This window comes from Eublepharis macularius, chromosome 14 (assembly GCF_028583425.1).
Source record: "Eublepharis macularius isolate TG4126 chromosome 14, MPM_Emac_v1.0, whole genome shotgun sequence".
Classification (NCBI taxonomy): Eukaryota; Metazoa; Chordata; class Lepidosauria; order Squamata; family Eublepharidae; genus Eublepharis; species Eublepharis macularius.
Window position 1 is genome coordinate 64,256,296 of NC_072803.1, and position 25,994 is coordinate 64,282,289.

The window sequence follows — 25,994 nt, forward strand, 5'->3', positions numbered from 1 at the left end:
CAGCCAACCGTCCGTCAGAGATGTTTGGGGAGGGCGGGGCGCGGGGGAGCAGCCATGCCCTGGACGTGCCTGCGGGAGAAAAAGACACATGTGGGCTTTACCTCATTCTACTGCTGAGGCAAGCCCCACACTCCGCCATCCGGGGGGGTTGCACATGGTCGAGGGCAGCAGCTGATGCCTGACAGTCTGGCGAGGATGCACTCGGCCTTGGGAAGCCTTTACCTTTATGGGAGGGAATGAGCTGGTCACAACAAACACCTGGTCACATGTGGTTTTCGAGGCGCCTGCCTCTGAGGCAGCCAGGGGCGGCCATGGTTGCCCCCCACCCCTGCTGGGCCTCACCCAAAGCGGCAAGTGAGCGGGTGGGTTCAGGTGAATGGGCGGTTTGCACTAATCTGCGGAACGCCCCCCCACCTCCTCCTCACCTGTCAGCGCTCCGTTGGTCATCACCAGGTGGGAGCACCAGAGTCAGGGCACCTGCAAGGAAACGGGAGAGCATGCGGTTAATTTGCAAAGTGTCATTCCCTTCTGTCACGGAAGGGTTAGTTTGTTTGTGCTTAGTTAGAAGCAACTAGCGTGCATGAGTCCAGTTAGATGTTGAGTCATTCTTTCTATCACGGTAGAAAGGGAGTTAGGCAGACATTTGCACCTCTTCCCCTTTACGAGAAGTTCCCCCACTTTTTGCGCCTGCCAACGTGAATGCCCTCAGCCCGTTTCGGTTTTCAAAGGGGCAATGCCACTCAGCACACGGGCAGAGCCTCCGGCAGAGTGCTCACTTACCTGGGGGTTTGGGCGGTGTTGGCCGGATGTTTTGTAGGGCGGGTTCTCAGATGATTGGGTGCAGAGAGGGGGGCTCGTCCACGCCGGGCGCGCACGCTGATTGGTCCCCGGGATAGTTCTCATCCTATGCTCCTTCGGGCCATAGGGGCGGGGCTGGGCGCTCAGAGAGGGGGCTGATTTTTCGCCGTTCCATGGACGCCTATGGGCTACGCCTTCTTTTTCCGTGGCGTAGCTTTTTTGCGCCGCTGTGGGCGTTCCCGCTTCTGGAGGGGCTTAGGGAGCGGACTAACTCCGGCCCCACCCTCCCCCCATGCCGGCGCAGGGCTCTACGCCACTCCTACGCCGCTGCCCGGGCGCCTGAGGCTTCCGCCAGTGCAAGCCCGCCGGCGGGCCAGCGCCGCGTCCCAGCGCGGGTGGAGGGCGACTTACGCGGGCGTAAAGCCCAGATACGCGGTTGCAAGCCTTAGTTCGGTTCCTATTCACTTTCCACGCCCTTCTTAGGATTGGGCTGTAAATGCTGTATTCAATACAATGTGGATCAAGGTGTACCAATTCATAAAGTATGGGATACCTATAAGGCTGTTATTCGAGGAGTACTGATAGATTTAAAGGACCTGGCTCCTGGAAGCCTGCAAGGGAGGAGAAGCCAGCCCGGATGGGTGCCAACTCTGCCTCCGAGGTGGGAAAGTGGATGTGCTCGCTTATCCGACCAACTAGGGCATCCAGGAAGGCATGCAGGCAGCGGCTGGCGGATGACTGGGAGACCTCCAAGGCCTCAGCCATCACTCCCTGGAAGGAGCCGGTCGCAAGGTAGCGGAGGGACAGCAGGACCCTCTGGAGGACGGGGATGCCCCGGGGAGCCGCAGCTTGCCCCTGAAGGGCGGGCGCGAGCTCCTCGCACAGAGCCTGTATGGTTGCCCTGTCCAGACGGAAGCGGTCCAGGCAAGTCATGTCGCCCAGGAGCAGGGATGGCACCCTGGCCTAGAACCGGCGGCGGCGTCTGAGGCGTCGCCGCCTGAGGGCCGCTCGGACAAACACGGCTGGCAGGAGGTGGCTGGTCCGGAGGGCTGGGAGCCGCAGCGGCAGTGGTGGGCACCAGGCTGGGATGATCGAGGTCCTGCCTGGAAGGAGCGCAGGTTGAGTTCCAGCACCCTGAACCCCCCCCCACGCACCTGGAAGCAGCAGGCCTACCGGTCTCAGCGGCCCGTTGCAAGTGGTGCTCAGGAGCAGGTCCTCTGTCCGCTGCATGGGCCGTCCCAGCCACCCTTCCCGGTCCTGCACCGCCTGTGCCCTCCTCCATCTTGCCGAGGGGATGGGTGGGCACATGACTAGGTGGCTGGTTCCCACCACTTATCTCGGGGACCGGACATTCCAGCGGGCACTACCCCCATGTCTGCTGAGAGCACTAGTGGCGGCGGAAGCCGGACGGAGGCCGAGAGAGTGCTGCTTTTTGGGTTCGTGGTGGAGAATGCGGAGGTCGCCCTGAGCACGCACAGGGGCGCCTCGTCCCGGTCTCGATGACGGGCATTCTGGCAGATGGCAGCTGACAGGGTCTCGGCTGTGGGCAACGCGCCCCGCACTGCTCACTCGGCAATGAAGTGCTGGAATGATTCTTTCGGGCCCGTGCGCAAACGAGTGCGCCTCCTCATGTCTCAGGGGGTTCCTTATGAGCGGGCCCTTGACGAGGGGCTCCCAGGCCCAGAGGCGGTCATGCGAGCGGTCATCCCGGAGGCGGTGGTGGGCGGCCTGGGCGTTGAGGTCCTGCCCGGTTAGTATTTGTGGATTCAGGGAGGCGAGGGGGGGGGGGAACGCATGGATCGTGGCACATGTGTGACAGGGCCTCTCCCGTGAGTAGGCACGGCCCCTGAGGGTCCAGACCCAAGCCAGGCGGCGGCAGAGGCAGCGGAGTCTGTGCCCCCCCTGGCAGAGAGCGGGGCCCAGGAACAGGCAGCCCTTCCACCGCCACAGCAAGCCCCTGCTGCCAGCGACGAGGAGCCTCAACCGGGCCCGTCGGGGGGCATGGATCCGGAGCGCGGTATGTATCTGTGGCCCTGCTGCTGGTGGGGCCAGGGACCGGCTCGGCCACCGGCCTCGGCCACACATCCAAGGCCCCTCATGGCGCTGACCGGTCTCAAGACGAGGGGCTGCGGCCGCAGCTGGAATGGGTGTGCTTGGCCCGGCTCGGTGGCCTGTGGCAGCCCATGTTGGGCCGCTGCTCTTCCCTCCCTGGGGCCTCTTCCCACCCATGTCTCACTCCAGCAGGGACCATGCGCCTGGAGATAGGCGGGGAGGTTTGCCCAGCTGCGCGAGCTGCCACCCTCCCGGAGGACCTCTGCTGCCGGAGCGGCTCTCCTGCAGTCGCTCGGCTTCCCTGTGTCGGTGGAGGGTGAAGGTGGCCCTGGGACTCCGCCGGTTCAGGACACCTCATCGACAGAGCCGCTCGAGGAGCTGTCCCAGCCTGCAGCACCAGCCCCTCCAGCCCCCCCGCCCCCAGGTGCCATGGGCCGTGTGCGGGAAGGACCTGGCTCCGCCTCTGAGGGGGAGGGGCCCATGGAGGGGGTCCTTCCAGGCGCACGGGCTCGCGGCCCCCGCCCTGCCCAGCGGCTTCCCCCGACACTAGCCGCAATGTGGGCGGCGATTGAGAGGGAGCGGCTAGAGGTGCACGCTGCATGGGAGGAGGCGAACAACCGCGGCCGGGAGTTCATGGCTGCGGTACTGGAAGTGGGGGAAGGGCTCCGTGCCTCTCAAGCCCGTGCCAAAGCCCTGCTCGGGCGGCTCGTCGCCATCCTCGACCCTCCGGCCCCACCCGCTGCAGCAGCTCCACCCGCCCCAGAGGCACCCCTCCCTCGGGCCCAGTTGCGTGCGAGAGGCCGGGCCCGTGGACGGCCAAGGGGGTCCGGCCGCCGGCCTCGCCGGTGACCGCCGCTGCCGCCTTGGGGGTGGGGTGGGGTGTTTTGCTGCACAGGCGGCTCTCCTACACGCCTCCCCTTCCTCACATCTGCTGGGGGAGGTGGGATGATATAATAATAAAGGCTGATTTCTGTGCAATGGGTGTCTGTGTTCTTTGCCTTGGGATGGGGACGAGGGGGCAGGCCCGCTGTGTCTGCCTCTTGGTGGTGGCCTCAGGCCAGCCCTCCCCTTCGGCGCCACTTGGGGGCTGTCCCCTGCTGCCAGAGACTGGCTGCTGTCCTGGATTCCTCATGGCAGGGCGCCTGCCAGTCCCATGCCAACCTCTCGACACGGCCGCCACGGACTTGGTGTTACATTGGGCAAACGGGGGAGAGGATCCTCAGACCATGCCCACCCCTCTCCTTCCCAACTGCGAGCCCCGCCCGACGCACGAGCCGAGGCAGTCTGCCGGCATGGGCGCGGTTTGCCTGCTGCTCTGGGGCCTGGCCGGGATTGCGTGCTGCCCATAGGCTGTGCCTTTCCTGGCCCCTCCCCCTGCCGCTTATCAGGAACAGCGCCCTTTGGCTGCGCCTGGCGGCGGCCGTGCATCAGACCCGCCCACAACACTTTCTGGGTCTCCAAATTTGCATCTCTGCGCCGCTGCGGGCGCCGCTGCGGCCACACTTTGCTGGCACAGGATCCGGCCCGGCGCCGCCGCCACACCACCAGTGCAGCCGCGCCGGCGTTGGGGCCGGCCATAGGATTGCGCTGTTAGACTAGTGTGTTACTGCACACACTAGCTATTTGGTAAAAAACCAACCCTTTGGAACTATCAACCCAGCAGGAGCCACACTGAAGAAGCCACCCTAGTCTCCCCCCACCTGGAAAATTAAGATGAACATTAATGTGCAGAGAATTTCCAACTCAACTGTTGACTAAACTCAAAAACACATTCCCACATTAAGCTTAATTCTTTTTTTGTTGTTCTTAATTAGTTGTCCAGAATAGGGATTTTACTCCCTTTTTGAGGAGAAGGTGTTGGAAAATTTCTTTTTTGACTATACTTGCTGACATCCATCGGAGTCTCCACATGCAAGTTTTGCAGCAATTGTTCAGCCTCATCTAAATTTGAAGCAATCAGTTGTTTTCCATTATGCATGACAGAGAGTTTAATAAAGTTGCTCCATCTGTAACGAATGTTAGCTCTTTGCAAGGCTAAAGTGACTGATTTTAAGTCCTTCCTTTTGGACAGCACTTCACCAGGTAAATCAGGAAAGATGTAAGCTGGCTTTTCATTGGAAAGAAGTGGGCTTTTGACTCTGGTCACATCCATTAGTTGCTTGCGTATTTTGTGGTCTGCAATTTCCACAATGATATCTCTTGGAAGATTTCTCTTTTTGGCAGCCTGTTCAGATCCCAATCAAAATGCCTTAGTGATGGTTAGCTCTGCATCGTTAGGTAAATCGAGCAGTTCAGAGAACCATTTAGTTAGCGTTGTGATTAAGTTATCATTAATAGATTGCAACTCTTCTACGCCTCTTATCTTCAAATTGTTTCTTCGTGCAGCCACTTCATGTTTAATTAGCCTCATTTGATGAGAGTCAGAGGTGTCTTGGAGCTCACGAATATCCCTCTGCGACATAAGTGCCAAATCCAGGGCATTTCCAACCTTTGCATTTGTTTTAGTGAGCTCTAGCTTAATGTCTGCCAACTGCATTGAAAGGGGCTGTATTAAAGCCGACATTTGTTTTAAGAGTGACTGTTCAAGCTGTGCTGTTTGTTTAGGTAAGAGCAAAAGTTGTTTATTTACCTCTGCACTAGCTTCCAGCGTTCCCTCGGCCATGTTTGTTTTGCTTTCCAGGCCGCGGCTTTTTGAAGTCAGCTCCTTCAAAGAGGTTTTGCAAGCACTTAACTGCTTTTGTTGGCGATTTTTTCTTCATCAACCCCTGCTTTTTCATAGCCTCCTCAAACTTTAAGCTTTAAAAAGCTTTATTTACATGTTTCCAAGCGGGGGAGAGCTGGAGCTCCTTCAATATGCATCCATCTTGCACAGATGCCACGCCCCCCGAATCGCCTTTCCCACTTTCGTTGCTTGTATCGCCTCCATAATTTCTGTTACTGAAATTTTAGCATTCAAATTGTCTTTCAGTTTCTTAGGCACCTCTGGCAATTTCATTTTATGAAAGAATTCCTCCATTAACCTTTTGTCAATAGGTTTTTTCTGATATAATTTCGCATAATATTTATAAAATGCTCTGCCAATTGCATTTTGATCAAATAGCTCTTTTCCATCTTCTATAATTTTACTTATTATTTTCTTTTCTCTCTTTTTCTTCAACTGCCATGCTAGATATTTCCCAGGTTTGTTGGCTCCTTCAAAAGATTTTTGTTTCAGTCTCTTCAGTTCCCATTCCACCTCCTTGTTTTCCATCACTTTTATTTGTTCCTGTAACATTCTAATCTCATGTTGCAATTTCTTTTTACCTGGTCTTTTCTTTAATTGTTGCTCTTTTTGCGTTATCTTTTCTTGAATTTCCTTCAATTTCAATTCTTTATTCTTCTTATCTCTGGCATTTAAATCTATCAGTACTCCTCGAATAACAGCCTTATAGGTATCCCATACTTTATGAATTGGTACACCTTGATCCACATTGTATTGAATACAGCATTTACAGCCCAATCCTAAGAAGGGCGTGGAAAGTGAATAGGAACCGAACTAAGGCTTGCAACCGCGTATCTGGGCTTTACGCCCGCGTAAGTCGCCCTCCGCCCGCGCTGGGACGCGGCGCTGGCCCGCCGGCGGGCTTGCACTGGCGGAAGCCTCAGGCGCCCGGGCGGCGGCGTAGGAGTGGCGTAGAGCCCTGCGCCGGCATGGGGGGAGGGTGGGGCCGGAGTTAGTCCGCTCCCTAAGCCCCTCCAGAAGCGGGAACGCCCACAGCGGCGCAAAAAAGCTACGCCACGGAAAAAGAAGGCGTAGCCCATAGGCGTCCATGGAACGGCGAAAAATCAGCCCCCTCTCTGAGCGCCCAGCCCCGCCCCTATGGCCCGAAGGAGCATAGGATGAGAACTATCCCGGGGACCAATCAGCGTGCGCGCCCGGCGTGGACGAGCCTCCCTCTCTGCACCCAATCATCTGAGAACCTGCCCTACAAAACATCCGGGGGGAAGTGGGGGAACTTCTCGTAAAGGGGAAGAGGTGCAAATGTCTGCCTAACTCCCTTTCTACCGTGATAGAAAGAATGACTCAACATCTAACTGGACTCATGCACGCTAGTTGCTTCTAACTAAGCACAAACAAACTAACCCTTCCGTGACAGAAGGGAATGACACTTTGCAAATTAACCGCATGCTCTCCCGTTTCCTTGCAGGTGCCCTGACTCTGGTGCTCCCACCTGGTGATGACCGACGGAGCGCTGACAGGTGAGGAGGAGGTGGGGGGGCGTTCCGCAGATTAGTGCAAACCGCCCATTCACCTGAACCCACCCACTCACTTGCCGCTTTGGGTGAGGCCCAGCAGGGGTGGGGGGCAACCATGGCCGCCCCTGGCTGCCTCAGAGGCAGGCGCCTCGAAAACCACATGTGACCAGGTGTTTGTTGTGACCAGCTCATTCCCTCCCATAAAGGTAAAGGCTTCCCAAGGCCGAGTGCATCCTCTCCAGACTGTCAGGCATCAGCTGCTGCCCTCGACCATGTGCAACCCCCCCGGATGGCGGAGTGTGGGGCTTGCCTCAGCAGTAGAATGAGGTAAAGCCCACATGTGTCTTTTTCTCCCGCAGGCACGTCCAGGGCATGGCTGCTCCCCCGCGCCCCGCCCTCCCCAAACATCTCTGACGGACGGTTGGCTGCAGCCCAGGAAGCACCGTCGCGCCGTGGCCTGCATCCCAGCCCCGCCCCTCCGAGCGGGAAGGAGGGCTGTGTGGAATGCTCCGGCTCCCTCGCCAGCCTAAACGCAAGCCCGCTTTTTCCAGTGCAATAAAACGAGATGTACAACAACTGCCTTCTGTGTCTGCGAGTCTGACTTCGTCCTCCGCCCCTCCCCCAACACTCCCGTCACATATCTCCACCTGCACATTGCCACAAATGTATCCGACACACCCCGTCTTGCCTCCCCGCCCCCTCCCTCCCCTCACAGTAACGCCCCCTCCCTCCCTCCTCCTCCCCCCTCCTCCTCTGTATTTGACCAGTGTCTGTACCCATCTGCCGAAGAGAACTTGATTCTCAGAAGCCTATGCTACAATAAAATTGGTTACTTTTAAAGGTGCTACGGGACCCTTTTTGAATTCGCTACCACAGGCTAACACGGCTAACCCCCCTGCATCTATGGCCAGGTAGAGGGTTGGGGCGGGGCATGTGAGCGGGGAGGGGGATCAATCCCTGGTGGGGAGAGTAGCTGGCACCCGATAAGCCAGGGAGAGGGTGGTGCGAGCTGCCGCTGCAAGGGGGTGGGAGATGGCAGGGGAAACGGTCCGCTCGCTGGAACCCTAGCCCCACCAGTGGAGAATCCAGGGTGGTGGCAGGCGGATGCCATATCCCGGGCAGGAGGTCTCGCGCGCCTGGGGAGGGTCGCCCCCATCGCAGCCGCAGCCCCAGCAACACAGTCCTGTGAGCGGCCGCCTCCCAGAGTGGGTCCAGCCCCTCGGGCGTCTGCAGCAGCCCCATTGGTCATTCCAACACCTTCCACCCCAGGGCGTCCTGCCTCGCATCCAATCCTGTGGGGCAGTTGCAAGGCCCCCACACCAACACAGCGTGGTTGTTGGGAGGGAAGGGGTGTGTCCGAGGCTGCCTGTGGCTCCGCCCTGGCCTGGCACCGTCTCCTGCGTTCAGCAATTGTGGCCGCTCGCGTTGCCCTGCCGGGGGGGGGGGAACCACTCCTAGGCTGCCAGCCCCGCCAATCCTGCAGGGAAGGCCGCTGGCCCCGCCCACAGGGGCAGTGGAAGAGCGCACCAGCTGCGCAAAGTGGCCAAAATGCGGGAGCCCGAGGCCCCCCGGCTGGCTGCCACAGCGCGCCCCTCCCCCGGCCAGGCCATGCAGGCTGGGTGGCCACCCCAGGCCCCGGGAGGGCCCCCCGATGGCAGGTTGCGTGACTGCCCCAGCTCAGGGCGGCATGCCAGGCAGGGTAGGTGCGTTAGGGCAATGTGGAAGACATGCCAGAGCGGCCCCTGGCCAGTCCTTGTGCATCCTAAGCACCCCCCCCTCTTGGAAGGGATGCGCTGTCACAGCGGGCCTGGTCATGCGCTCATGGTGCCAGGGCAGGATATGGCTGGCAGTTCACCAAAGTATCGCAGGCAGACACGGGTCCATGGGTAGATGAGCTTTATTCCCAGTCCCACGGCGCACCGTAAGGCCAGGCCCAAGGGTTCGCATCCTGCAAGGATGCACCTGAGCAGCACAGCATCCCCGAAAGGGAAGAGGGCCCTGGGGCCATAGGAAGCCAACCACCGCGGCCCCCTCCCCTCCAACCCACAGGTCTGAGCCGGGGGGCCTGTGCTGAACCTATCCATGAACTATGCAGCTGCCAGACAGAAGATAGGGAATTGTTACATCTCAGACCCTCCAAGGTCATGCCGGTGGGTGGTGTAGTTCGGCGGGCAGCACAGAAACACTATACCCACAGCGGTTCTGGCTGCATGGAGGGCGACGGGTGGCGGGAGCAGTGGGCGGCCAGGCTCGGGGCCCAGCTCATTGCCAAGGCAGCCGGGAATGACCTCCTGGCAGATGAGGGTGCGATGACTGCGCGGCCAGTTTACCTGGAGGAGCTTTTCCCTGGCCGTGCGGAGGAGGCCCACCTCATACGAGCGTGGCTAGACGCGGCGCTGTGCGAGGTGGAGCATGACCTCCTGGAAGAGGAGGTGGCTGCGGGCCCCGCGCGCAGTAAGTCGGGGTCCTCGGCGCCATCTGGGGGGCCTCCTCCGCTGCCACAGAGGGCAGGCCGTAAGGGCCCGGAGGCGTCCCAGCCACTTCCGTCGAGGCGCAGGTTGCAGGTGCTTGCAGCACATGCCGGGCTGCCACCAATGGGTGCCCCCCCTCCCTCTCTCCCCCCTCTGCAGGGACCATCAATGACAGGTGGATGGCTGCCATGGACCGGGTTCACGGGGCATTCCAGCAGGCGCGGGCAGCGGCACCATGTGAGTCTCGACAACAGGAGGGGCACGGGCATGTGGGGTGGGGAGGCCTGCGGCCGCGACGACAACCCCAGAGCCCACAGGGGCCCTGACGCTCCCATCCCCCACCTCTTGCCCCCACAGCGGCGCCCGCCCGGAGCCCCTCGCCAGATGAGGAGGAACTTGGGAGGGGCTTCACCGCCTGGTCTCCACCCCGCTACCCGCCACCTGCTGAAGACCCAGAGGGTGACCCAGTGGAGGGGCCTGGCAGGAAGCGGCCGAAGCTGGAGCCCATCCCCACGGACGGCCGGGCAGCTGCCGATATGCCATCCCAGGCACAGGCATCTGGGACCCCAGCCGGGCCCCTGCTCTGTAATGGGGATGCCGTGGCGGGGCCGCTGGCCTCCCCCTGCTCCGACGCGCTACCTAGCCCTCACCCTCCTGGCTGCTGAGGCCGGGGTTCTGGGTTGGCAAGCTGCTCTCTGGGCGCCTGATGCGGCCCTGGAATCGATTGGGAATAAAGCCAAGTTCGTTAACCGCTCTTCCAGTGCAGCCCGTCCATGGGGGGCGGTGGCTGCTGGCTGGGGCGACTTTCCCATGCTCTCTACATGCAGGGGTCGAGGGAGCGGGGACTCGGAGGGGAAGCCTGGGACACCAAAGGGGCGTAAAGGGCGAGTGTTTGGCCGGCCGAGCCTCCCATGGCCAGGCATGGCCCTCAGCGCGCAGCATGCCACAGGTGCTCCGCGACCCTGTCTCGCACAGCTCGGTCATGCTCCTGGGGCTCTGCAGGGGCGTCAGGAGAAAGGCGACCGGCGGGCGGCAGCCAGGGGTCCTCGCCTGGGCCCTCTGTGGCTGGCAAGGGGAGCTGCTGGCGCACGGCAATATTGTGCAGCATGACACAGGCAGCCACGAGCTTGGCGACGGTGAGCGGCTGCATGGCCAGGCGGCCGCCCGTGTGATGGAGGCATCTGAAGCACATTTTCAGCTGACCGAAAGCACGTTCGATCACCATCCTCGTGCGCCGGTGGGCCTGGTTGTAGTTGGCTCTTTCGGCGGGCTCATCCGCAGGGTATGGCGTCAGGAGGTAAGGCAGCAATGGATAGCCACGGTCACCTGCAAGGGGAGGCGGTGTTAGGATCTCCCTTCCCATCCCCGTCCCCTCACAGCTCCCCCACCAACTCCTGACCTAGGAGCCAGCCTCTCCCCTCAGGCCATGATGACAGGAGCCTGTTCAGGCCGGAGGTGGTGAAGATCTGTGCGTCGTGGACGCTTCCCGGGAACTTGGCAACGAGGTCCGTGAAGATCCCCTGGTGGTCACAGGCTGCCTGGACGTTGATACTGTAGAACCGGTGCCGATTCCTGTAGACCTGCGGCTCCTCTCTGGGAGCGCATATGGCCACATGCGTGCAGTCGACTGCTCCAATCACATTGGGGAAGCCTGCAACCTGCACCTGCAACCTGCGCATCGATGGAAGTGGCTGGGACGCCTCCGGGCCCTTACGGCCTGCCCTCTGTGGCAGCGGAGGAGGCCCCCCAGATGGCGCCGAGGACCCCGACTTACTGCGCGCGGGGCCCGCAGCCACCTCCTCTTCCAGGAGGTCATGCTCCACCTCGCACAGCGCCGCGTCTAGCCACGCTCGTATGAGGTGGGCCTCATCCGCACGGCCAGGGAAGAGCTCCTCCAGGTAAACTGGCCGCACAGTCATCGCACCCTCATCTGCCAGGAGGTCATTCCCGGCTGTCTTGGCAATGAGCTGGGCCCCGAGCCTGGCCGCCCACTGCTCCCGCCACCCGTCGCCCTCCATGCAGCCAGAACCGCTGTGGGTATAGTGTTTCTGTGCTGCCCGCCGAACTACACCGCCCGCCGGCATGACCTTGGAGGGTCTGAGATGTAACAATTCCCTATCTTCTGTCTGGCAGCTGCATAGTTCATGGATAGGTTCAGCACAGGCCCCCCGGCTCAGACCTGTGGGTTGGAGGGGAGGGGGCCGCGGTGGTTGGCTTCCTATGGCCCCAGGGCCCTCTTCCCTTTCGGGGATGCTGTGCTGCTCAGGTGCATCCTTGCAGGATGCGAACCCTTGGGCCTGGCCGTACGTTGCGCCGTGGGACTGGGAATAAAGCTCATCTACCCATGGACCCGTGTCTGCCTGCGATACTTTGGTGAACTGCCAGCCATATCCTGCCCTGGCACCATGAGCGCATGACCAGGCCCGCTGTGACAGCGTATCCCTTCCAAGAGGGGGGGTGCTTAGGATGCACAAGGACTGGCCAGGGGCCGCTCTGGCATGTCTTCCACATTGCCCTAACGCACCTGCCCTGCCTGGCATGCCGCCCTGAGCTGGGGCAGTCACGCAACCTGCCATCGGGGGGCCCTCCCGGGGCCTGGGGTGGCCACCCAGCCTGCATGGCCCGGCCGGGGGAGGGGCGCGCTGTGGCAGCCAGCCGGGGGGCCTCGGGCTCCCGCATTTTGGCCACGTTGCGCAGCTGGTGCGCTCTTCCACTGCCCCTGTGGGCGGGGCCAGCGGCCTTCCCTGCAGGATTGGCGGGGCTGGCAGCGTAGGAGTGGTTCCCCCCCCGGCAGGGCAACGCGAGCGGCCACAATTGCTGAACGCAGGAGACGGCGCCGGGCCAGGGCGGAGCCACAGGCAGCCTCGGACGCACCCCTTCCCTCCCAACAACCACGCTGTGTTGGTGCGGGGGCCTCGCAACTGCCCCACAGGATTGGATGCGAGGCAGGACGCCCTGGGGTGGAAGGTGTTGGAATGACCAATGGGGCTGCTGCAGACGCCCGAGGGGCTGGACCCACTCTGGCAGGCGGCCGCTCACGGGACTGTTGCGATGGGGGCGACCCTCCCCAGGCGCACGAGACCTCCTGCCCGGGATATGGCATCCGCCTGCCACCACCCTGGATTCTCCACTGGTGGGGCTAAGGTTCCAGCGAGCGGACCGTTTCCCCTGCCATCTCCCGCCCCCTTGCAGCGGCAGCTCGCACCACCCTCTCCCTGGCTTATCGGGTGCCAGCTACTCTCCCCACCAGGGATTGATCCCCCTCCCCGCTCACATGCCCCGCCCCAACCCTCTACCTGGCCATAGATGCAGGGGGGTTAGCCGTGTTAGCCTGTGGTAGCGGATTCAAAAAGGGTCCCGTAGCACCTTTAAAACTAACCAATTTTATTGTAGCATAGGCTTCTGAGAATCAAGTTCTCTTCGGCAGATGGGTGGTACAGACACTGGTCAAATACAGAGGAGGAGGGGGGGGAGGAGGAGGGAGGGAGGGGCGTTACTGTGAGGGGAGGGAGGGGGCGGGGAGGCAAGACGGGGTGTGTCGGATGCATTTGTGGCAATGTGCAGGTGGAAATATGTGACGGGAGTGTTGGGGGAGGGGCGGAGGACGAAGTCAGACTCTCAGACACAGAAGGCAGTTGTTGTACATCTCGTTTTATTGCACTGGAAAAAGCGGGCTTACGTTTAGGCTGGCGAGGGAGCCGGAGCATTCCACACAGCCCTCCTTCCCGCTCGGAGGGGCGGGGCTGGGATGCAGGCCGCGGCGCGACGGTGCTTCCTGGGCTGCAGCCAACCGTCCGTCAGAGATGTTTGGGGAGGGCGGGGCGCGGGGGAGCAGCCATGCCCTGGACGTGCCTGCGGGAGAAAAAGACACATGTGGGCTTTACCTCATTCTACTGCTGAGGCAAGCCCCACACTCCGCCATCCGGGGGGGTTGCACATGGTCGAGGGCAGCAGCTGATGCCTGACAGTCTGGCGAGGATGCACTCGGCCTTGGGAAGCCTTTACCTTTATGGGAGGGAATGAGCTGGTCACAACAAACACCTGGTCACATGTGGTTTTCGAGGCGCCTGCCTCTGAGGCAGCCAGGGGCAGCCATGGTTGCCCCCCACCCCTGCTGGGCCTCACCCAAAGCGGCAAGTGAGCGGGTGGGTTCAGGTGAATGGGCGGTTTGCACTAATCTGCGGAACGCCCCCCCCACCTCCTCCTCACCTGTCAGCGCTCCATCGGTCATCACCAGGTGGGAGCACCAGAGTCAGGGCACCTGCAAGGAAACGGGAGAGCATGCGGTTAATTTGCAAAGTGTCATTCCCTTCTGTCACGGAAGGGTTAGTTTGTTTGTGCTTAGTTAGAAGCAACTAGCGTGCATGAGTCCAGTTAGATGTTGAGTCATTCTTTCTATCACGGTAGAAAGGGAGTTAGGCAGACATTTGCACCTCTTCCCCTTTACGAGAAGTTCCCCCACTTTTTCGCAAAGTCCCCCGAGTGCATTCTGCGCCTGCCAACGTGAATGCCCTCAGCCCGTTTCGGTTTTCAAAGGGGCAATGCCACTCAGCACACGGGCAGAGCCTCCGGCAGAGTGCTCACTTACCTGGGGGTTTGGGCGGCGCTGGCCGGATATTTTGTAGGGCGGGTTCTCAGATGATTGGGTGCAGAGAGGGGGGCTCGTCCACGCCGGGCGCACACGCTGATTGGTCCCCGGGATAGTTCTCATCCTATGCTCCTTCGGGCCATAGGGGCGGGGCTGGGCGCTCAGAGAGGGGGCTGATTTTTCGCCGTTCCATGGACGCCTATGGGCTACGCCTTCTTTTTCCGTGGCGTAGCTTTTTTGCGCCACTGTGGGCGTTCCCGCTTCTGGAGGGGCTTAGGGAGCGGACTAACTCCGGCCCCACCCTCCCCCCACGCCGGTGCAGGGCTCTACGCCACTCCTACGCCGCCGCCCGGGCGCCTGAGGCTTCCGCCAGTGCAAGCCCGCCGGCGGGCCAGCGCCGCGTCCCAGCGCGGGCAGAGGGCGACTTACGCGGGCGTAAAGCCCAGATACGCGGTCGCAAGCCTTAGTTCGGTTCCTATTCACTTTCCACGCCCTTCTTAGGATTGGGCTGTCTGTGAACTATAACTGTTTTTTTTTCTTATAAAAATTTCTACATTTTTATAGCTTTGAGCTGTTACTAATAAGATTTGGGGGAGGGAAGAGGGTATAGTGTTATAGGGTTAAGGGGAATTGTATTGTGGAGGGTTTTGTTACTATAAAAGTTAATTAGTTTAAGTAGTGATTTTTATATATTTTTTTTTACATTTGCTAGAATTCTAAAGTGCACCAGTATAAAAATATTTTATTTTATAGCTGCATATTAAAATATTGTTTATTGTATATCTAAGCTGCTAGCTTAGTGTCTCAATTGCTCCCAGTCTATATTCAAAAAGACTCAATTACCCATCTAAAAAAAATCTGCAATTATCACTGGGTTTCTAAATACATAAAATATTTGGGCATTAATATCTCTACAGATTTGAAGCAAATGTTTAAACTAAATCATAATGCAGTTATAGAACAAATCAAATTAAACTTAGGCAAATGGAACAAATTAAACCTCTCTTGGTTTGAAAGGTATCATATAATTAAAACATTTATTCTGCCAAAACTTCTATTTCTTATGAGAGCAATTCCACTCAAGATCCCGCAGAAAACGATAAAAAACTGGCAAAATAAATTTTTATGGAACTATAAAAAACAGAGAATTGCTTTTACCACAATCCGACTGAAATATAGGAAAGGGGGTTTTAATTACCCAGACCTTAACACATACCAAGTAGCTACCAGGTTATTGAATGTAGTCCAGATTTTACGAACCCCAACTTCTTTGAATTGGGTTACAACGATACATCCTAATTATGCACCTCTTGTAATACAGAATTTAATATGGAATGTTAAAAATGATCATTTATGCAAATTGATAAATAATCCTTTTTTAGTGGGTATACTGAGCATATGGTCTCAATACAAAAAAAAGATTTTGCCAAAATTATCCCGGTTTTCATCCTTTTTAGGACAAGCATGGTTTCCCCCAGGCCAATCTAATTCTTTTATGTCTTTCTGGCAACAACAGAATTTAACTCGTTTAATTGATATATCCACAAGTATTGGTTTTTTAAGTAAACAAGACTTAGAACATAAATTACAACAAAAAATGCAATGGTTTACTTATCTTCAATTTTCTCACATGATGTATCAAATGGGAATCAAACAAATCCTTAGTAACCCCATGACAGAATTTGAACAGCTCTTAAATCAAACAGATTGGACGCAAAAAGGTTTGATATCCAAACTTTATAATCTGCTTCTTAATACCTTTGAATTAAAACCTCAGAAATATCAGCTAGACTGGCTAACTGATTGTGGATCTGTAATTCCCCCAGACCAATGGAAAAAAATTTGGTCTTCTAATATAAGAGATTCTCACATAATAAACAACAGAATTCAAGCTTATAAAATTATCCACAGATGTTATTTAACACCAAAGAGCCTCTCATTATTTTCACAAACTCAGTCACCTTATTGTTGGAAAGGATGTAGTTTGATAGGTTCTTTCGATCATTGCTGGTGGAATTGTCCCCTAGTTAAAAACTATTGGATAGAGATTTTAAAGAATATAAAAGAAATAACAGGTTATGAAATACCCTTTGATATTAAGCTAATTTTTCTAAATCAATGGGACAACGTTGATATCCCAAGCATTAGGAAAGAATTAATTAATGACCTCCTAATGGCCGGAAAATCCCTTTTGGCAGCTAACTGGAAGTCCCCCAAGATCCCATCTATCGACAGTTGGTTTTCTAGAGTCTGGGATTATTATATCCAGGAGAAGGTTTATGATTCTATTTATATATCTCAGCATTTTCCAAAAATCCAAAATATGCCAAGATTTATGGAGAAAATAAAAGAATTTGGGGACTTTGCAGGACTTTACGTAAATAAGAGTAAATCAAAATTAATATGTAAAAATATGTCTAAGCAAGAACAAGAAGAATTAATGGAGATAACGAATTGTGAGGTAGTCCATAAAACAAAATATTTAGGTATTGAGTTGACTGCGAAAAATATTGATCTTTTAAAAAACAATTACGACAAATTATGGCAGCAAATAGATATGGGCATGTTGAAATGGAATACAATGAATCTATCATGGTTGGGTCGCATTGCTGTAATTAAAATGAATGTACTTCCGAGGATAATGTTTTTAATGCAAACAATACCAATTGTGAAAGATAATAAGCAATTTGAAAAATGGCAAAGGAAGATTTTGAACTTTGTATGGGCAGGGAAGAAGCCCAGAGTCAAGATGAAGGTATTATAGGATGCTAAGGAGAGAGGCGGACTACAATTATTGAATTTGCAATTGTATCACGAAGCTATATGTTTGGTTTGGTTGAAAGAGTGGATGTTATTGAAAAAACAAACTATTGATGTTGGAAGGATATAACAAATCTTTTGGATGGCATGCATATCTGTGGTATGAGAAGACAAGAGCTGGTGCTATGTTTTTACATCATTTTGTGAGACGGAGTTTATTTGCAGTTTGGAAAAAATATAAGAGATATTTAGATGAAGAGACTCCAATGTGGATTATACCTGCAGAAGTTGTAAACCCAAAGGTGGAATATGATGGAGAGGAGTGGAGGACATATAAAGAAATTTTAAGAGTAGATTGTGATAAATATATACTTAAAACCAATGAAGAACTGCCGTTTCAGTATGGTTGGTTTTGATGGATATAGATTTGGAGGTTTTTTTATATACTTATTTTTATATACTAAACCTATGCTTTTTCAGTATTACATGCTTTGCACTTTTTCTATGCTCAGGAGCCAAAGTAGTACTTGTAATGTAACCTGTAAGAATTTGACACTTGAAACAAGAAGACTTGAAACTCTGTAAGAACTGATATACTGCTTTTAGGGCTGCACTTATATTATATGTTATATTATTCTATAGATTCCAATAGAAATCAGTACCAGAGAGCCTTTTGTAGAAAACTGATTTGATGCAGCAAGCTGGTTTTGGCCACCTGTGGTATTATCTTCCTTAAAGCTGAGAAGAACCTGGGGGAAAGGGCACGAATAGGAAAACATCCCTTCCTATCCACCAGATTGAGACTCATTGGCGCCCTTGAAAGTATTATGCCAAGAAGAAAGTAGGTAAAAGGTTAGACGGTGCCCTTCCAAAATGAGGGCAGAGAAAAAAAAATCGTGAAGACTGGAATTCCCCCAAATAGAGGGGCCAGCCCAGAATTGCATCTTCAAATCAGAACTGACCCTAGATATGTTACGAGCCAATAAGATATCAAATATTAGAATATTGTAATATTGTTATGATTATCTGAAAGTATTAATTGCCTGTGCTTCTATTGTAATTTTGATGAGCTCCGGACACAAGGAGACCACCTACTCATGTGAAAATGGGCTCCACCACTGTTTAAATTAAACCATCATATATTGCTTCATTCTACAGGACTCCGTGGTGTGTGTGTCTCTTATTGTGATTGGTGAGAGGGACACCTAAGGCACAAGTTTCTGCATAACAAGTGGGGGCTTCGTCCGTCTGTGCCCTGGTGGCGCTGCCCTTGGCGGGCATCAACATCTTCCCAGAAAGTGCACTCCAGCTCGAACTTTGGCTGGCTGGTGGGAGTTGGTGGCTGGTGAGGGGTCGGTGCCCCAGGAAAAACACAGCGTAATCCAGAAGGAGTCCTGGAGAAAGGAAGCGGAGGAGTGACTGTGAGCGCGCAGGAGAAATGAGGTAAAAAGGGCCCCCTCCTCGGGCAGGACTATAGAAGACCTTGATAAGTCCCAGTAGGTGGGCAGAGGCATTATTTAACGCGAGGAGGGGAGGTGGGATCCCACATAAATGAGTAAAGGAAGGAAACTGTAAGACCTAGGTGTGTGTGTGTGTGTGTGGAACATTGGCGCCAATAGATGAGTGTGTTTGACGGCCAAGGGTTGTCAAGGAAGGCACGGCCAGGAGCTCAGAGGAGCTGAGCGGAAGGGCTTGCAAGCACCTCAATGAGAGCGCAACAGGTGTTCTGGCAAGAGAACGCCAAGTGGGTTTGTGCAGGGCTCAGTGGAGACCCCAAGGAGAGACTCGTGGGAACGGGTCAGAGGTTTAAGCATGCTCCCGACAAGGCGGGAGCAGGCGGGCTCAAGAGAGTGAGCCAGGAGATGTTTGTGTAGACCGCGGGGAAGGGGCCGCCGCTTCTGTGTGAGGAGAGCCTGAAACGTAGGCTTGACTTTACAGGAGCGAGGAAGAGTGAGCGCCTCACTGGTGTAAAGGGATTTTCAGGGTTAGGCACATCAACTGCCCGAGGGTGTGCCAGACCTGGCAAGGAAGGGAGTAAGCAACTGGGCAGTGTGGTGTTGTACAAAATGCTCCATGCGCATGCGTGTTTTTTTTTCTTTTCTTTTTTTCTTTTTCTGAATGAGAAGGTGCTTGTGATGAATTTGTATGTGTTTGTCAGTCCATTCTGTTCATTTTGAATGTATAATAAGCAAATGCAACTGTGTATGAAGGGGAGCATATCCAAGTAGGCGCTTGCACCTCATTGAAGGGCAAGTTGCAAACCAGGTTGGGGAAAAGTCTGAGAGCACCAGACGCCTGGGGGTTTGAAAGTGTGAGCCTGGTTGGGAAATCCATCGTTGCTGCCACAGGAGTAGACCCTCCCAGAGGCTGAAAAGATACCAGTCACCCAGGCCTGAAGGGGCAGTGGGGAATGTCCCACGCTGCCTGAAAATTGGATGGTGTGAGTGTATTGAGAAACTGTTATTGTCAAATCTGTTTCAAAAGTATCTTTCCTTCCCTTTCTATGTTTGGAGTTGATCTTATCTGTTTTGTGTGTTTGTCAAAACAAACCTTGAGGATCTTTGTGTTTTTGCGAGTGTGCATATAGGAGAGAAAAGGGGGAGGTGGCACATAAGACCCAGTCACCGTCCGCCCCAGCTAACTGCATGCCTGGTGAAGAGGTTTTCTTTTGGTTATGTTTTACCCCCCCTTTTTTTTCTTATTTCTCTACTGTGCCTTGGCACGGAGCTTTTGCTTCAACTAATGTATGTGTAACAATGAGAAACGGTCTGGGGAGAGACCAGGTCTGAAGAGTAGAAGAGGGTGTTTCAGGAGATCTGTAAAATCAGATTTCAGCTATTTGGAAATCTGTAAAAATGATCAAATAACAGAAAAAGTTCAGGAGTGTATGTGGATGAAGAACAAAGTTAAATACCACCCCCCTGGAAGGAAGCTACTAGACAGAAGATTCTAATCTTAACCCAGTGTACTTAAGGGCTCCCTTTGTTGAGACGGGAGGAATGTTTGGGAATTTGGCAAGCTGTATGCAAAGTACAAATCTCTAATTAGAGAGGTGCTGCAAATGGTGGGTTTTTTTCATGACTGGAAGGTTCATGCTTGATAAATGGTAGCAGTTTGTGATCAGCTCATTGAGGTCTAGCAGCATTTTTTAGGCAAGAACATTTATCTTGTAATGGTTGGAAAGGAGCTGGGCACCTGGTACATTCGGTCTATTTTAAAGATTTTTAGGGTACAAGCAGGGTTTCAGTTGACTACAGTATTTAATTTTGTAAGCAAAGGTTTGGGTTTTGTGAAGTAATTTTCCCTTTGGGGTGTGAAATTCAGTGGAGCACAGGAAGGGAAAAAAAGAGAGGGTTATCTAGAGTTTTGGCTCACAAGAGTTTCTGGCTCTGCTGCCCCCCCCCTCGCTACTGGAAACAAACTAAGCAGGAGAAGTTGAGCTGAGAGGGAGGACTAGAGAGAGAATCCCCCCTCGTTCCTCGGCTGTGCGCTCTGGCAATTGAGTAAGAATTATCAGTACAATTTGGAGCAAGAAAAGGAGGCAAGATCAATATGTTTAGACAGCATGAATAAAAACTCTTCTCACATAATTGGCTGGCTCTGTTTAACCCCATAACGAGTGGTGAATATTGGGGGGGGGAGAGATTTTTTTTACAAAGGATAAAGGTAACTTTGTAATTTAACTCACATTAACTTAGAAGGTTTTTTTTTCTACTGGTTTTTGTGGTTATAGTTTGGGTTTTTCTTTTCAGAGTGAGAGTAGGGCTTTACTGGTTTTTACAGCTTATAGAGACAATAGCTGACTTTGACACAACAAAGAGGAGAAGGGTTTTGTGTTTGTTTTTTGCAGGGAGCTCAGCTTCTCTATTCTGCCTATTTTCTCTCCCTGTGTTAGAAATTCGTAGAGGGGGAGATAGGGATGGGTAGCCAGAAAAGTAAACAGTTAGAAGCAGGTAACCCTTATTCCCCATTAGAATATATCTGGTTTAAGGCAACAAAAGAGTATGGTATTGTGGAAAACAGAATTGAGAATGTACAATGCCTACAAATGCCAGTAAGGGGAGAAGACAAGGAACTGGAAAATCGATTAAAAGGGGACCTAGAAGAACACAAATTAGTAAGAAAACCAAGATCTGGGGACTCCTGGTTCCTAATACCTGAGAGGGGTAAAATAGTCCAGTTCATGGTCCTTACGGGAGATGAGGTAGATGTAAGCACACAGAGACCATGAAGCTGCACATAGAAATGCAGAATTGGATAAGGCTTTAATGTCATTAAACAACATTGAATGCCGTACTACATAGGCTTTTGAAGGGGACAGGGTGTGCAACTCTGACTGCCTGTGTGTGCCCAAGAGCTAGATGCTCAAGAAGGAGGTAGGAGTAAAAGGGGCCAAGAGGCTGAGCCGATAGCCTAACATATCTGTGACAGGAGTTACAAGAATTTCAGTAACACAGGGTTTTTGCATAAAGGTGATGTTTTTATAGACGGGGACCGGCTAACCCACTATTTTTGCTAATCCTGGAGTGCCTAATAAGCACTTTTGAAAATATATCTACTTTGTGTCAGGTTCAGAATGTTTCCCTGTATGCTATAACCAAAGAGACTCCATTTTAATTCTTTTAGTGTTCTGAGTGCTTTCTTCACAGGTGCCAAGATATTCCCTAGCAGCTATCTCGCAGAAGAGGAATGTTTTGACTACAGCTTTTCCAGCCCTGGGAAACTTTCACTTTCTCAGCTTCAAAGGGATTGTTTTGAGAACTATGGGGGGAGTTTGGGCCTGCTGGGTCTTGATACTTTGCCTCTCATTCGTAACAATACACGTGTACCAGCCCAGATATTGCATCTGGGCCAGTGGACTATAATGGTTGCTTTTTTCAGTAAATCTTTTGAAAACAACGGACTCTTGTCTGATTGCAGAAGGTAGTCTGGATACAACTATTATTTAGCCACAGATCTGACATTTTGTTACGAATCATATCTGTTCCAATGCCTAAGCCGGGGCAGCCAGATACCAAAGCCGTTCCCGACAGGGACCCTTTGTTTGATCCCTATGCCTCCCCTGGTTCGGAAGGACTGGAACCTCAAGGACCCGTTCAAAGGGGAACAGGGTCTTCTGTTACTACGATATATACCCTCGCTCCTAGCAGAACGGATACTCGGCCCACAGCAGCAGCTGACCCACTGATATCCTTACTGACGCCGACAGTGGGGATCGAGGCCTAGAGACGCAAGGGAAAGGAGAGCGAGTACTGTGTTCACGCAACCCCCGATGGAAGGCCGACGGAACTTGGGTGTAATTGCAGAGCATTCCAGTACCTTGGTATTATTGGAACGGTGAGGCCGACCAGCTGGAGTGGGATCGAAGAGGTTCGGAGAGTACCCAAACGTGGGAAATGTCCCGCCGCGATGTGATGAGTTGGGACTATGCAGAAGTCGCTCCGTGGATGGGACAACAAGATTCGAGTGAGCACACATGGATACAATTACAGAGCCGAACCATAGCAGTAGATGCTGGAATTTCGGCGGTCACAGGATTAGCGAAAGGAATCCTGGCGGGGAGATCGCATGAAGAGCAAGGTACCGGGGCCCAGGGCATGGGAGAAATAAGACCTTGGCCCGGGGCAGCCTATGCAGAATACTTAGAGACTACACAAGTCCCTAATGAACCTCCCCAGAAATATGCTGAAACCGAGACCACAGCGGTGGACTCGAATAGGGTACAGGTCCTAGAAGAGAGACTGTCTAGTATGGAAGAGAGTCTGGCCCATGCAGTCCATTTGCTCTCCGTGCTGGTGGTTGGAGGATCAGATGGGAGCCAAGAGACGGCCTCAGGCGTACAGAGTATCAGTCAGAGCTTGTCAACTTTACAAAGAATCATTCCACGGACAGAAACCGTGGTACAAGATCAGCAACCTCCATTAGCTGACGATTCGCAACAATCTGTACAGCCACTGAACCCCACACCAGGACCAGTCGGTGAGAAGTCCAACGACACCGAAGAAGAAGAAGAAGAAGAGGAAGTAGCAGGAGGAGGGGGACAACCGCGAAAGGAGCCGATGGGAACTCCGCCGCATCCAGGGGGTACCCCGCAACACCCACAGGGGGAAGCTCCAATTCTGCCGCAAGGACAACCAGCTACCCCCCGACCACATCCGTACAGCAAGGGCAGCCGCTCCTGCCGAGACTTGTGGCAACGATTGCTCGGGGCACCACTCCTCGGCAATACCCGCTGACGGGATCGATAGGACGGGGCACCACGCCCCGGCCACTACTGCAACCGGGACCGAGGGGACCCCCTCCCCCAATACAACCTGTTCTGAGAGGACCTCCTCCACCACTACAACCAGTTCCGAGGGGACCTCCGCCACCGCTACAGCCAGTGCCGAGAGGACCCCCTCTACCAACCCAACCAATACCCAGGGGACCTCCTCTGCCAGTTCAGCCAGTGCCGGGAGGACCCCCTCCCCCATTACAACCTCAACCGAGACCCCAACAACCTCCACCGATACAACCTCCTCCGGTACAACCTCATCCGCAGTACCCAGATGGGAGACCTCAACAAGTGCCTATAGAATATTACCCACTGCCTGCGCCGGTCGCCAGACCCCAGGAATTGCTGATGGGGTGGGTAAAACTGGAAGCCACTTTTGACGGAGACCCTTCCAAATTAGGATTTTTCCTGGTACAAGCTTTACAATTCTTTAACCGTTGGGGACATTTGTTCGGAGATGAAGCCAGCCAGATCGAACACTTGGGGTCTCGCCTACAAGGAAAAGCAGCAGAATGGTATGTAGCCCTTTACGAATTGGGGGCCCCTGAATTAAACACATTACAAGGTCTTGTAGATGCGCTTCGCGCCCAATACGAAGACCCTTTGGAAGAAAGTAGGGCTCGGACCGAATTACAATCTATTAGACAAGGCAGCATGTCGGCTAGAGACTATGTTACAAAATTCCGACAGCTGGCCGCCAAATGCCCAAGGTGTGAGGAGTCCACCAAAATAATTCTGTTCAAACAGGGCATGAATCCCAGACTATTGGACAGGGCCCTTATGCAAGATAATCCCCCCACACTCTTGGGGTGGATTCAATTAGCTTGTGAAGTGGAAAATCGTATGCAAGAAGTACGCTTGGTCGAACAGCAACAAACCGCTGGGCACCGGCGCTCATCCGTACTTGTGAGAGGGAGCAGGGGTGCTGGATATGCAACTAGAGGAGCGAGAGATGCTAGATGGCAACAAGGATTGTGTCTACAGTGTGGCCAAAGTGGTCACTTTGCGGCACAATGTCCATTCCGGCCTGTGCAAAGAAATCCGTTCCTACCAAGGCATCCAGCCCCCACCTCTCAGCTCATGCCAGCCCGCCCGACACCCGCTCCCAGAGCGTCCAGAGGCAGAGGGACTTTCCGCAGAAATCCTCCCCAAAAAGGCTTAAAGCTTGAAGAAATCATGGACTATGATTCAACAGCTCTAATCGGTGAGGAAAACCCCGAAAGTCCTGCCTCGGGAAACGAGATGGATCTGTCATAAAAGGACCCAAGCGGCAGATCAAAAATCAGTCAGTTCCAATTCCGGAAAGACCTCATGGGTCCATACTATTCATACCAGTAACGTTAGTTAATCCAGAAAGAAGAACACATATTCGTGTGCAAGCCCTCATAGACTCTGGCTGCTCTAGAGACATTATTGCATCAGCCTTAGTGAATGGATTAGTACTCCCTATAAAAGAACTGGAAACTTCAGTCATTTTTGAACAAATGGATGGCACCAATATGAATCCTGTCACTACCGAAACAATACCTGTCATCACAGGTATGGGACAACATTGGGAGACAAGATCATTCGTAATTAATACTACAGCAAAGTACCTGTTAATTTTGGGAAGCAGATGGTTGTGGGATCACAACCCCTATATAGACTGGACAGTAGGAAGCATTACCTTTTCCCATGATAAATGTGAAAATCATAGTTCGAATCAAAACTGGGGTAACAACCCTACCCTCAGTGAACAAGCCCTGTTAACTCAAGAAGAACTTAACCAAATACCTAAACAGTACAGAGCCTATGTCCAAGCCTTCACCAAAGAAGAAGCCAACTCTCTACCTCCCTACCGGAGGACGGACTGTGCCGTGGAAATTTTACCGGGTGCATCTTTACCCAAAGGCAGACTGTATCCCATGAGCCCAAACGAGCAGGAGGAGCTCCGCAAATTCATTGATACTAATCTTCAAAGAGGATTCATCCGACCCGCAAATAGCCCGCATGCTGCTCCAGTGCTATTTGTCAAAAAAAAAGGATGGGGGATTGAGACTGCACAGACTTTAGAGGACTTAATGCAGTCTCCTCCAGCAACGCCTACCCCATCCCACTCATCCGGGATCTACTCAACGTCGTGGCACAAGGTAAGATCTTTACGAAATTAGACTTAAAAGATGTTTACTTCCACGTTCGTATAAGAGAAGGCGATGAATGGAAAACTGCATTCAATACGCCCCTCGGCCAGTACGAATACTTAGTCATGCCTTTTGGCTTGGCGGGGGCCCCTTCGGTTTTCATGTCCATGATCAATGAAGTATTGCATGACTTTTTGTACAAAGGAGTAGTGGTGTACCTAGATGACGTTTTAATTTATTCAGAATCTGAAGAACACATAGATCTTGTGAAAAAAGTCTTAACTACTCTGATGTGTAACAAATTGCCCATTAAACTGTCCAAATGTGAATTTCATAAGACAGAACTCACCTATCTGGGATATTGCATCTCCAAAGATGGTTTAAAAATGGATCCGAGCAAAGTGCAAGCTGTCCAAGAATGGCAAACGCCCACTACTCGCAAAGAATTACCATCCTTTCTAGGGTTTGCCAACTTTTATAGATAATTTATAGCAAACTTTGCTCAAATAACACTTCCCCTGACTGAACTGTTAAAAACCAAAGACAAAGGGGAACAAGCTAAGAAACCAAGCGCTAAATTGTCATAGACACCCCAATGCCAAGCAGCATTAGATCAACTCAAAACCCAATTTATTTCCGAACCAGTTCTGCAACACCCTAACGAAAATCGCCCATTTGAAGTACAAGTGGACGCC

At 53.3% G+C, this 25,994-nt stretch overlaps 1 long non-coding RNA gene and 1 pseudogene across 1 annotated transcript in view; one reads left to right on the forward strand and one right to left on the reverse strand.

Annotated features, from left to right (window-relative positions):
• Positions 1-7,524, forward strand: part of LOC129342166 (uncharacterized) — a 200,717-nt gene extending 193,193 nt beyond the window's left edge. The window contains exons 2-3 of the long non-coding RNA XR_008598206.1: positions 7,038-7,089; positions 7,446-7,524. This is a non-coding gene — a long non-coding RNA (uncharacterized LOC129342166). The remainder of the gene's footprint in view (positions 1-7,037; positions 7,090-7,445) is intronic.
• LOC129342163 (coiled-coil domain-containing protein 180-like) overlaps positions 1-25,994 on the reverse strand; it is a 76,166-nt pseudogene that overhangs the window by 18,523 nt on the left and 31,649 nt on the right.